We start from the raw sequence: 12,485 nt of genomic DNA, 5'->3' as shown, positions 1-12,485 counted from the left end.
CATTTTTATTGGTACCATTTTCGGGCACATGATTTTTTTATTGTTTTTTATTCCGATTTTTGGGAAGCAGAATTAACAAAAACCAGCAATTCATGAATTTCTTTTGGGTGGGGGGGTGGTTATACCGTTCCACGTGTGGTAAAATTGATAAATCTGTTTTATTTTTTGGTTCAGTATGATGACAGCGATCCATCAATAAAATCCATTTTTATGTTTTGGCGCTTTTAGACAATCAACACTTTTATAGAAAAATAAATATTTTTGCATCGCTTTATTCTGAGAGGTATAACTTTTTTTAATTTTCAGGTGATGGAGCTATATGGCGACCTGTTTTTTGCGGGACAAGATGACATTTTCAGTGGTACTATGTTTATTTATATACATCTTTTTGATCGCGTGTTATTCCACTTTTTGTTCGGTGGTATGATGATAAAACATTTTTTATGGCTTGTTTTTTTTGGTAATGTTCACTAAAGGGGTTAACTAGGGGGACAGTTTTGTATGTCGGGTCATTACGGACAAGGCGATACTAAATATATGTACTTTTATAGTTTAGATATTTTTTATTCAAATATTGATTTAACTATAGAATAAATATTTATTTTTTTATTTTTTTATATTTTTACAATTATTTAAAAAAATTATTTCATTCTATCTTTTACACTGTGTCCCACTATGCGACACTCATTTTGTGCAGGCTGATCGCTTATATGTCATGCAGATCTGCATGCCATATAAGCTGTCAGTGTGCGCTGCACCATGCAGTGCACATGACAGGAAGTCTCTGTGCTCTGGTAACCCGAACGTCATCATGACAACATCGGTTTACCATGGGAGCGACCGGACCCCGTGTCATGCTGCGGGGTCTCTGATCCAAAGGCAGATGGGGCTGTCACAATGCTGCGATCATGTTTGATCCCAGTGTGCCCAGGTTAAAGTGCTGGGAGCTGTCCGTGACTGCTCCTGGCACTTAGTGCCATGTGTCAGCTGTGAGAATCAGTGGATACCCGGCCGCGATCAGCCATGATCCCCCCGTGAGCGCGGCTGATCGCTTAAGACGCACTATTCTGTCCATGGGCATTAAGTCCCAGTAATTGCTGATATGGCCTAAAATATGTATGGCTGTGTAAACAAATTGATGGTTTACCAGCAGATCATTTATTGAACAATTATTCAATCATCAACCTATTTCTTTCAACTTTAAATGGCTTTCTCAAAGAACCATGAACAAAATTGAATTACTCTTCTGGAACAGATTCTATTGTATTACAGCAATAGAGTTGTTTTATTTTTAATTGCAATTTGGCATTCGCAGCTTCAATTGATTTTTTGGGGATTCCACTGACTTCCTTTTCTCTGTTTTATGGCTCCTACTATCATAATCCACTAGGCGTTTATAGAGAGAATAACCCTCTTGATACTTTTGTCACTTCACGATAACCTCTATTTCAATCAACACCAGAAAGAAGCTTGCATAAGATAGCAAGTGTAAGCATTTATTAATATTTACCCATGCTAAGCATACATTTCGCTAACCCATTCTGTGAAAGTCTAAGGTCCTGATGCTTTCTTCTAGAGAATTGAAAAACATTTTTTATGCTATACAAAGTGCGTTATATTCAAGCAATAATAGATAATGCTAATATCTACTTTATATCCACATTGTTTGCGCTATGCTTCTTCTCCTTGCCTGTAGAAATGTTGAGAATGTTTTACTCCCCAGTGCCTTTTCAGAAAGGTGGCCTTTAGGCTACATGTTCTCTGATGGTTCCTGTAGATTATACACAAAGGTCAAGGATCTTGGAACAAAAAAGGAGGAAACACTTGTAGAGGGTGAAAGATATCCCCTTGAGTACTTGAAAAAAGTTGAAATGTTATCATTTTGACAACTTTGATCGAAACTGGCTAGAAGATGAGTGTTGTCAATAGCTTTCATATTAAGACTTAAATTCCATCAAAAGCAGCTGCTGTGAAAATTGCACTTGTTTGCTGATCCATAGTTTGATTGGAGCTGCCAAAAAGGTCGCTGTTCATTTACAGTACTAATAAGCAATGTACTCTGCTCATAGAAGCTTGTCAAATAATTCAGCCAGGATGTTGCTTTCCAAAGCAGCATGCTGTGCATCCTATAGTGGAATCAGACCTAGTCAGACTATTATTTATGATCTTCCCATCTAGTTAACTAGGTCTTATGAGGAAAGGAAATTTCTCAGCAGGAAAAATCATACACATTGAAGTTCAGGTGTCATTACTTTCCAGAAGGTCATACATTTCAATACATATGGGACCTGAAAAGTCTTAAAGGAAGAAGCTTTTCAGATTTACCTTGAATGAACAGACATATGAGTTTTTCTAAATAACTATATACATTGCCAGGTATATTAAAATGTTGTACAATGTTATAAATATACATACATAATATATACTGCATGCACAATTATTAGACAAATGAGCATTTTGACCATATCCAATTTTTTATGCACTTTCCAATTCCAGGCTGAGTAAACTTGACAGCTTATTGCTTTGAAGCAGTTCAGATAATATGTATTGCTATAATGAGGGAGGGTGCAGCCTAAAATATCAACACCTGTTATCAAGATGAGCAAAATTATTATGCAGCTTGACTTCCTCAGGCAAAAAGGTCAAACTGATAACTAAACTGATTTTGAAAGGTTAAACATTGTTAAATGTCTTACAGAGGGATGTAGCCCTCTTGAAGTTGCTAATATATTGTGGTGTGACCAAAGAATCATCAAACGTTTTGTGGCAAATAGCCAATAGGGTCACAAAAAGACATGTTGAGAAAACAAGATGCACATTAACTGCCAAAAATTTTAGAAGAATCAGTTGTGAAGTGACCAAAAACCAATTATCCTCCAGTGCTGTCACATTCCAGAACTGCATCCACCCTGGAGCGCCCAGAGGTACAAATTGTTCTCAGAGACAAGGCCAAGGTAAGAGAGGCTGAAATCCGACCACCACTGAACAAGACACAGAAGTTTAAATGTCAACACTGGGCCATGAACTATCTGAAGACAGATTTTTCAAAGGTTTTATGGAGTGATGAAATGAGAATGACCCTGGATGAACTAAATGGATGGTTCCCTGACTGGATCAGTAATGGGCACAGACCTGCACTTCGACTTTGACAATAGCAAGGTTTAGGTAGGGTATTGCTATGGGCTGGTATTATTAAACATGAAATAGTTAGACCTTTTGAAAATGGGCTCAAAATCAACTTCCAAACCTACTGACAGTTTCTAAAAGACACTTTCTTCACGTAATCATACAGGTGGAGCAGCTTGGTGTACATTTTTTTGCGCAAAAAAAGTATCGACTAAATACCCTGTATTTGTTATCCAGCACTTGCTGATTACTGCCATTTTTTATTGCAGAGTATTTTTGCAAATCTGTCATTCCACGTAATCATACAGGACAAGTATGCATCTTTTAAGAAAACCATGATTTTAATGCAGCACAGTGCTCCATCGCATACATCAAATTATTTCACAAGCCAGTAAAGGCTTTCAAAATGAAAGAATAATGATATGATCTCCTTTCTTACCTAACCTAAACCCTATTGAGAACCTGTGGGCCCTTCTTAAATGGGAAACTTACAGTGTAGAGAATCAGAACACCTCTCTGAACAGTCTTTGAGGCTGTGGTTGGATCTGCCCAAAAAGTTGTCAACAGATAATACAATTGACAGACTCCATGGACCATGGAAGGCTTATGACTGTAATTGGAAAAAATTATTAATATATTGGTCACTGAATTCTTTTTAAGGCTGGTTTCACATTTGCGTTTTTTAGCGCTGGAAAAAAACGCATATGTGCGCATGCGTTTTTTCCCCTATATTTTACATGGGTGCGCATACCTGCGCGCTTGTAAGCGCATGTATGCGATTTTCATGCGCTGCGTTTTTTTGGGGTGTGCGTTTGTATTTTCCAGACGCAGCATGTTGCATTTTTTGGCCCTGCAAAAAAGCGCATGCGCACATATGAGCACGTTTTGCGCTAAAAATGGCCATTATAGCCTATGGATGCGCATATGTGCGCACTGGCATGCTCATGTATGCGTTTTTTTGCACATGCGTTTTTTTTGTTAACCATGGAATTTAGGGGTTTGGGTTAGAGTTAGGGTTAGTTAAGGGGTTTAGGGTTAGGGTTAGGGTCAGGGTCAGGGTTAGGGTTGGGGTTTGGGTCAGGGTTAGGGTTAAGTATGGTTTGGTTAAGGGTTAGGGTCAGGGTTAGGGTTAGGGTTAGGGTCAGGGTTAGGGTTAAGTATGGTTTTGTTAAGGGTTAGGGTCAGGGTTAGGGTTAGGGTTAGGGTTAGGGTCAGGGTTAGGGTCAGGGTTAGGGTTAAGTATGGTTTGGTTAAGGGTTAGGGTCAGGGTTAGGGTCAGGGTTAGGGTTAAGTATGGTTTGGTTAATGGTTAGGGTCAGGGTCAGGGTTAGGGTTAGGGTTAGGGTCAGGGTTAGGGTTAGGGTTAGGGTTAGGGTTAGGGTCAGGGTTAGGGTCAGGGTTAGGGTTAAGTATGGTTTTGTTAAGGGTTAGGGTCAGGGTTATGGTTAGGGTTAGGGTTAGGGTCAGGGTTAGGGTCAGGGTTAGGGTTAAGTATGGTTTTGTTAAGGGTTAGGGTCAGGGTTAGGGTTAGGGTTACGGTCAGGGTTAGGGTTAGGGTTAGGGTCAGGGTTAGGGTTAGTAAAGTCATGGTTTGGGTTAGTGTGAGGGGCCACCTAATGTTGGAAAAAAATGCAAACGCGGTAAAAACGCACTAAAAACGCATACAAACGCATAAAAACGCTGCGTTTTTTTCATGCATGCTCATAAAAATGCTTGAAAAAAACGCAGCAGTTGTATGCTTTTGTATGCGTTTTTTCAATGCGTTTTTTTGCGGGAAAAACGCGCTGCAAAAAAAAGCAAGTGTGAAACTAGCCTAAAACATCAAAAATGTATGTTTGCACATTTTTTAGTTGTTTTGGTATTATTCTCACTAGAAACTAAATAATAGATGTGCCTAAGAAAACAACAAATAAATAATTTATAATTGCAATTTTCTGTGATTTGTTTTTTTTTATTGAAATCCTGTCATTCAGCATCTGACAATAATAAAAAAAAACTCATCCCAGCAGATCAACTTTTTTTTATAGATTTCTGCAAATGGTTAGCATCTGTCATGCCCTTTTATCACAAACAGGGCCCATGTTTATAAATAAATGGTCTACATGTACCTTTATACCCTTCCAAAATCTCTAGTACACTCCTCAACATTGAAATTACAACACCAAGCAGGAAAAATTATGGAATTATTGAAATTACAGGATTATTAGACATGTTAGTGGTGTGCAAATGTTGAAAAAATGTAAACTATACTTTCAAAATATTTAAATTGATTCTTCATCAAGTATGAGAGCCATGCACGGAAATATATGCTCTTGCCCTTGTTGACATGCTATCAATTAGGTTATAGATGTTCTGTCACACAGATTTCATTCGGGCAAACAAATCTCCAAGATTCGCTCCTGGGAGCTCCCTTTGTAATTGCTGATCCATAATGTTCCATAGTGCACGATTGTAAATAAGTCTGGAGATGCTGAAGGCCACATTAGCAGGTTTAGGCCAAGCATTTTTCTCGGAGTAGCATGAGCAACATGTATCCTGATATGTCATATTGGAAAATGTCTGCTGGGATTCTTTTGAGAAATAGCCATTCTACTGGTGTAATGATTGAACCACTCCATTCTGCAAATTAATTGGGCACCACATACTAGAGATGAGCATATTTCTTGGTGGAGGATTGAGTTTGAGTCAAATTTCTTGAAATTCATTTTTTCATGTGAATTCAAATATTTTGAAATTCAATTTTTGCGTCGTCAAAATAGAAAAAAAATGCACCAGCATTATTTTTCACACAGTTTAATCATCATAGAGCATGCAAATGTCATTTTCGGTTGCTATGCTGGTTCCCCATAATGCCCTCTAACATATTATAATACCTTGCAGGATGTTGGCCAGTACCTGGGCCATCATAGATCAGCGGTTCCCAGAGGAGTACAGTTTGTTCTGCAAAATTGTTTTCCATCTCCAGAGTCACTGGTTAAGTCTCTCTCCTTTAGAGGTAAGCTTTTATGATTAGTAGGGTCCCTTGTCCCTCTCTCACCTTTAAAGTGTAAGCTCTTATCGTCAGTGGGGTTCTTTCTCTCCTATAGAGTGTAAGTGATTAAAGTCGTTGGGGACCTTTCCATTCTGTAGATTATAACCTCTTATGGTCAGCAGGGTTGTCTCTCACCTGCAAATTGTAAACTCTTATGGCCAGAGGTCCTCTATTTCTTCCTAGTAAAGTACATGCTGTTATGGCTTGAGAAGTTCCCTCTTCTCTCCCCCATGTGTAAGTTATGAGCAAGTACAATTTATCCAATATTAAAATTTGAGCAAATTTATTTGAAGGAAATTGAATTTTGGTGGGGGGAATCAACAAAGTCAGCAAATTCAAATTTCAAAAGATTTAATCATCTTTACCATATGCCAAGCTTAAAATGTCAGACAGTATATACATTAACCATCAGAAGACATTTGCACAATGTTGGGCTATGTCACCCTCATATGAAGTAATGAGGTGTGACTTTTCTTATAAACTGCATATGACTAAAGAGCTAACACTCCATTTTGACCCCTCTAGCTCGCTAATTCCCCCCACTGTGAACAGGTAATTGAAGCTTAACTGATGGACAACAGACATGGAGTGTGTACACAGGTGAAACCGCAGGCTATGTGGTAATACTTTTCTCTTCTTTGTAAATAAATCTTTATTGGCTTCAAAAGAATACAGGCAACAGGGGCTGGATAGCAGATATGAATATTTTTTTATGATGGGGTAGGTCCTAAAGTTATGGGAGAAATATTTTTTGGCATTGTGGTGCATGGGTGAACACAATGCAATTACAATGCAATTACTCATATCTATAGAAAGCTAAAATCATGATAGGAAATATGGCATTAATATCTCACACCTGGGATCTCTAGAGGGGCAGATATACTTAAGATACATGATCTCATAATTATTAAGCCCCACTTCATTTACCAGCCCCCATCTGTGGTCTCAAGGGATGTGACTCATACCTGGTAATTGCAGTTACTGACTTTGGAGCAATTATTCAATGCTAGGAGATACAGCTTGCTGTAAAACTATCAGTTTCTTAAATGAAATGCTCCACTTCACAAGATCAGTGCCATTCCTATGACAACAGGTCTAGTAACTTCCTTTTGTTTATCCTTTTTATTTTTAAAGTGATTGTATAAACCATACTGTCCTGTCCCCTTTGTAACACCTTTTATACATTTTTTTAAAGCACTGCCTAGGTGTTGGATTAAATAAAGGAAATGTAATAGCTTTGTTCCTCTTGCTTTATTAGCCACACCTCTGATGCCTCGTGAGGACCCATGTTACAGTAGCGTAGCAGGTGTCCAATTGGCCTGTAATAAAAGATTGGGGGTGACAGCTAGTTTTTCTTTAATTATTGTGGAGCTTGTCAGTTACCATATCGAAGAATATAAATACAGTGGCTTGCAAAAGTATTCAGCCCCTTGGTATTTTTTGTATTTACATGTAAAGAACATGCCTACACCTGTGAACATTTGGTTTTCTTTCAACTGTGAAGCAAATAACAATTAGGACAAATAGGATAACTAAAATCTTCAGTGTGCATAACTATTCACCCCCTAAAGTTAGTACTTTGTATAGCCTCTTTTTGCGGCATTTACAGCTGTAGGCACTTTTAATAAGTCTTTATGTGCTTTCCACACCCTGCCACTGGGATTTTTGCTGTAATCGTACTCACCCGAAGAATAAAACCGCTTTATCAATTTTACCACACGCGGAACGGTGTAAACGCACCCCCCAAAAGAAATTCATGAAATGCTAGTTTTTGTTCATTCTGCGTCCCAAAAATCGAAATAAAAAGCGATCAAAAAATGTCACGCACCCGAAAATGGTACCAATAAAAGCGTCAACTCATCCCGCCAAAAATAAGACCTCACATGACTTGGTGGGTCAAAATATGGAAAAATTATAGCTCTCAAAATGTGCTGATGCAAAAACTATTTTTACAATAAAAAGCGTCTTTTAGCGTGTGACAGCTGCCAAGCATAAAAACTCGCCATAAATAGTAAATCAAACCCCCTTTATCATCCGCTAAGTAAGGGAAAAATAATAAAATTTAAAAAAATGTATTTATTTCCATTTTCCCATTAGGGTTAGGGTTAGGGCTAGGGCTAGGGTTAGGATTAGAGCTGAGATTAGGGTTAGGAGTGTGTTGGAGTTAGGGTTGGAGTTAGAATTGGGGGGTTTCCACTGTTTAGGCACATAAGGTGTTCTCCAAACACAACATGGCATCTGATCTCAATTCCAGCCAATTCTGCGTTGAAAAAGTCAAACGGTGCTCCTTCCCTTCCAAGCTCTGCCATGTGCCCAAGCAGTGTTTTACCCCCACATATGGGGTATCAGCCTACTCAGGACAAATTGCACAACAACTTTTAGTGTCCAATTTCTCCTGTTTCCCTTAGGAAAATAAAAAATTGGTTGGAAAAATATCATTTTTGTGAAAAAATATATTTTTTTATTTTTTACTACTTTCTTTCCAAGCCCCGACGTGTGCCCATACAGTAGTTTTCTTCCACATATAAGGTATCAGCGTACTCAGGACAAATTTGACAACAACTTTTGGGGTCCAATTTCTCCTGTTAACCTTGGCAAAATAAAAAAATGGGGACTAAAAGATCATGTTTGTGGAAAAAATATGATTTTGTTCTGTTCACACCCGGGCGTTATAAACTTCTGTGAAGCACTGGGAAGTTCAAAGTGCTCACCACACATCTAGATAAGTTCCTTGGGGGGTCTAGTTTCCCAAATGGGGTCACTTGAGGGAGGTTTCCACTGTTTAGGTACATCAGGGGCTCTCCAAAGACAACATGACACCTGTAGACCGTTCCATCAAAGTCTGCATTCCAAAACGTCACTACTTCCCTTCCAAGGCTTGACGTGTCCCCATACAGTAGTTTTCTTCCACGTATCAGTGTACTCAGGACAAATTGGACAAGAACTTTTGGGGCCCATTTTCTCCTGTTACCCTTGGTAAAATAAAAAATTGGAGACTAAAAGATCATGTTTGTGGAAAAAAATATGATTTTTTTATTTTCACGCCCGGGCGTTAAAAACTTCTGTGAATCCCTTGGGGGTTCCGAGTGCTCACCACACATCTAGATAAGTTCATTGGGGGGGTCTAGTTTCCAAAATGGTGTCATATGTGGAGGGTGGTTCCACTGTTTTGGCTCATCAGGGGCTTTCCAAGCGCGACATGGCGTCCTATCTCAATTCCAGCCATAAAAGTCAAATGGCGCTGCTTCCGTTCCGAGCTCTGTCATTCGCCCAAATAGTGGTTTACCCCCACATATGGGGTATCAGCGTACTCAGGACAAATTGCACAATAACTTTTCTTGTCCTGTTACCCTTGGCAAAATAAAAATTGAGGGTGAAAAAATCATTTTTTGGAAAAAATATGATTTTTTAATTGTACGGCTGTACGTTATAAACTTCTGTGAAGCCGTTGTGGGTTCAAAGTTCTCACCACACATCTAGATAAGTTCCAAGGGGGGTCTAGTTTCCAAAATGGGGTCATTTTTGGGGGGTTTCAACTGTTTAGGCACATCAGCGGCTCTCCAAAAGTGACATGGCGTCCGATCTGAATTCCAGCCAATTTTGCATTGAAAAAGTCAAATGCCGCTCCTTCCCTTCTGATCTCTGCCATGCGCCGAAACAGTGGTTCCCCCCCACATATCAGGTATCACCGTACTCAAGACAAATTTCACAATAACTTTTGCAGTCCAATTTCTCCTGTTACCCTTGGTAAAATAAAAAAAATTGGACCTGAAATAATTTTTTTGTGGAAAAAAAGTTAAAAGTTCATTTTTTTAAACATTCAAAAAATTCCTGTGAATCACCTGAAGGGTTAATAAACTTGTTGAGCGTGGTTTTGAGCACCTTGAGGGGTGCAGTTTTTAGAATGGTATCACTTTTGGGTATTTTCTATTATGTAGACCCCTCAAAGTGACTTCAAATGTGATGTGGTCCATAAAAATAAAATGGTGTTGCAAAAATTAGAAATCGCTGGTCAACTTTTAACCCTTATAACTTTCTAACAAAAAGAAAATTTGGGTTCCAAAATTGTGCTGATATAAAGTAAACATATGTGAAATGTTATTTATTAAGTTTTTTGTGTGCCATAGCTCTGTGATTTAAGGGCATAAAAATTCAAAGTTGGAAAATTGCAAAATTTTCAAAATTTTTGCCAAATTTCCATTTTTTTCACAATTAAACGCAAGTTACATCAATGAAATTTTATCACTAACATGACGTACAATTTGTCCCGAGAAAACATTGTCAGAATCACCTTGATCCATGGAAGCATTTCAGAGTTATTACCTCATAAATGGACAGTGGTCAGAATTGTAAAAATTGGCTCGGTCATGAAGGTGCAAACCACCCTTGGGGGTAAAGGGGTTGAAGAAATGAGAGCCTTATACGACAAAAGTGGCTTTAATTTCACCACAGTAGAAATAGTGTAATTGGAACCGACAGGTCTTTCACTACACCCAATACAGCAGATGGACACACAACAAGGAGTGTTCACATTTAAAGAAATGAGAGCCTTACACCACAGAAGTGGCATCTATTTCACTACAGTAGACGTAGTATAATAGGGATCCAAAGTTCTTCCACTACATTCAATCCAGCAGATGGACACCCAACCAGGAGTGTTCACATTTCCAAAAATTATAGGCAGACACAATAAAAGTGGCATCAATTTTACCACAGTAGAAATAGTGTAATAGGGACAGACAGTTCCTCCACTACACCCAATCCAGCAGATGGACACCCAACCAGGAGTGTTCACATTTCTGCAAGGAATTTGTATGTTCTCCCCATGATTGTGTGGGTTTCCTCCGGGTACTCCGGTCCCACATTCCAAAGACATACTGATAGGGAATTTAGATTGTGAGCCCTATACGGGACAGCGATGATAATGTGTGTAAACTGTAAAGTGCTGCAGAATATGTTAACGCTATGTAAAAATAAAGATTGTTATTAAATATTATTTCCAAAAATTACTGACAGACGCCACAAAAGTGGCATCAATTTCACCACAGTAGAAATAGTATAATAGAGACCGACAGTTCTTCCACTTCACCCAATGCAGCAGATGGACACCAAACAAGGAGTGTTCACGTTTAAAGAAATGAGGGCCTTAAACCACAGAAGTTGCATCAATTTTACCATAGTAGAAATATTATAATAAGGAATGACAGTTCTTCCACTACACACAATACAGCAGATTAACACCAATCCAGGAGTGCTCCTATTTTAAAAACTGAGTGCCTGACACTACCGAAGTGGAATAACTGTCACGAGAATATAAATAGTATAATTGGAACTGAGACATCTTCCACTACAGCTAGCTCATCAGATGTAGACGAACCATGACTGTTCAAATTTCCATAAATTTGTGTTATCATCAGCAGCAGCAGCCACAGTAGGCACAGAAGCCACAATAAAGATATCACAGCGTGCAGTTACATGACATTAATGCATCACACTAAATAATGCAATATCACCTAGTCTGTACAGTTTGCAATTGGGGTGCAACAGTCCTTGGAGAATAATAACTTGTTCATCTTAATGAAAGTTAGATGGTCTACACTTTCAGGTGACAGCCGGCTGAGCCTATTCATCAGGTCACTACCAGCAGCACTGAAGACACATTCTGAGAGAACCCTGGCTGTCGGGCACGATAAAACCTCCAAGGCATGTGAGGCAAGCTCAGGCCACTCATCAATTTTGGAAGACCAAAATTTGAATGGGTCCAAACCCTCCCTGATTGTATTGATATTTAGTCCTAGATACTCCTGCACCATCCTCTCCATTCGTTCACCATGTGTAAGACTTGGACTCTGCTGTGCTGGTGCAATAGTTGGTCTTAAAAAAGTGTTAAAGGGCTCACAGAAAATGCTTCTTGCACTTCTACCACTGTTGCAGCTAATGTTTTGGCATTGACAAATTGACATGCCAGAGGTTGAAAGTCTACAGCTGCCATGCATACTGTGTGCTTCACTGCTGTCTTGGGGAAAAGCTCTCTTGAGGTTGTGTAAAAAGCATGTTTTGATACTCCAACATTCATGGGTCCCTTTCTGGGGCGGGAATCATCTAGAAAAATTTGGTTTTATAATGTGGATCTAACAAAGTTGCAACCCAGTAGTCAGCATTATTCCTAATCATAACTATATGGGGATAATACTAGTATAGAGATATACACCGGCGCTACCAATAGAAAAGGAGGGCTGCTGGTGCCTAGACAGAAGCTGTGCTTGTTCTGCCAAAAAAGGGTTAAATAAGTAAATAGAGAAAGGCACCGCGCTCACAGAAGGATTCA

This window comes from Dendrobates tinctorius, unplaced genomic scaffold (genome assembly GCF_039654945.1).
Source record: "Dendrobates tinctorius isolate UK_male_01 unplaced genomic scaffold, ASM3965494v1 ptg000016l, whole genome shotgun sequence".
NCBI lineage: Eukaryota > Metazoa > Chordata > Amphibia > Anura > Dendrobatidae > Dendrobates > Dendrobates tinctorius.
The sequence above is the reverse complement of the archived record's forward strand: the minus strand, read 5'-3'. Positions refer to the sequence as shown.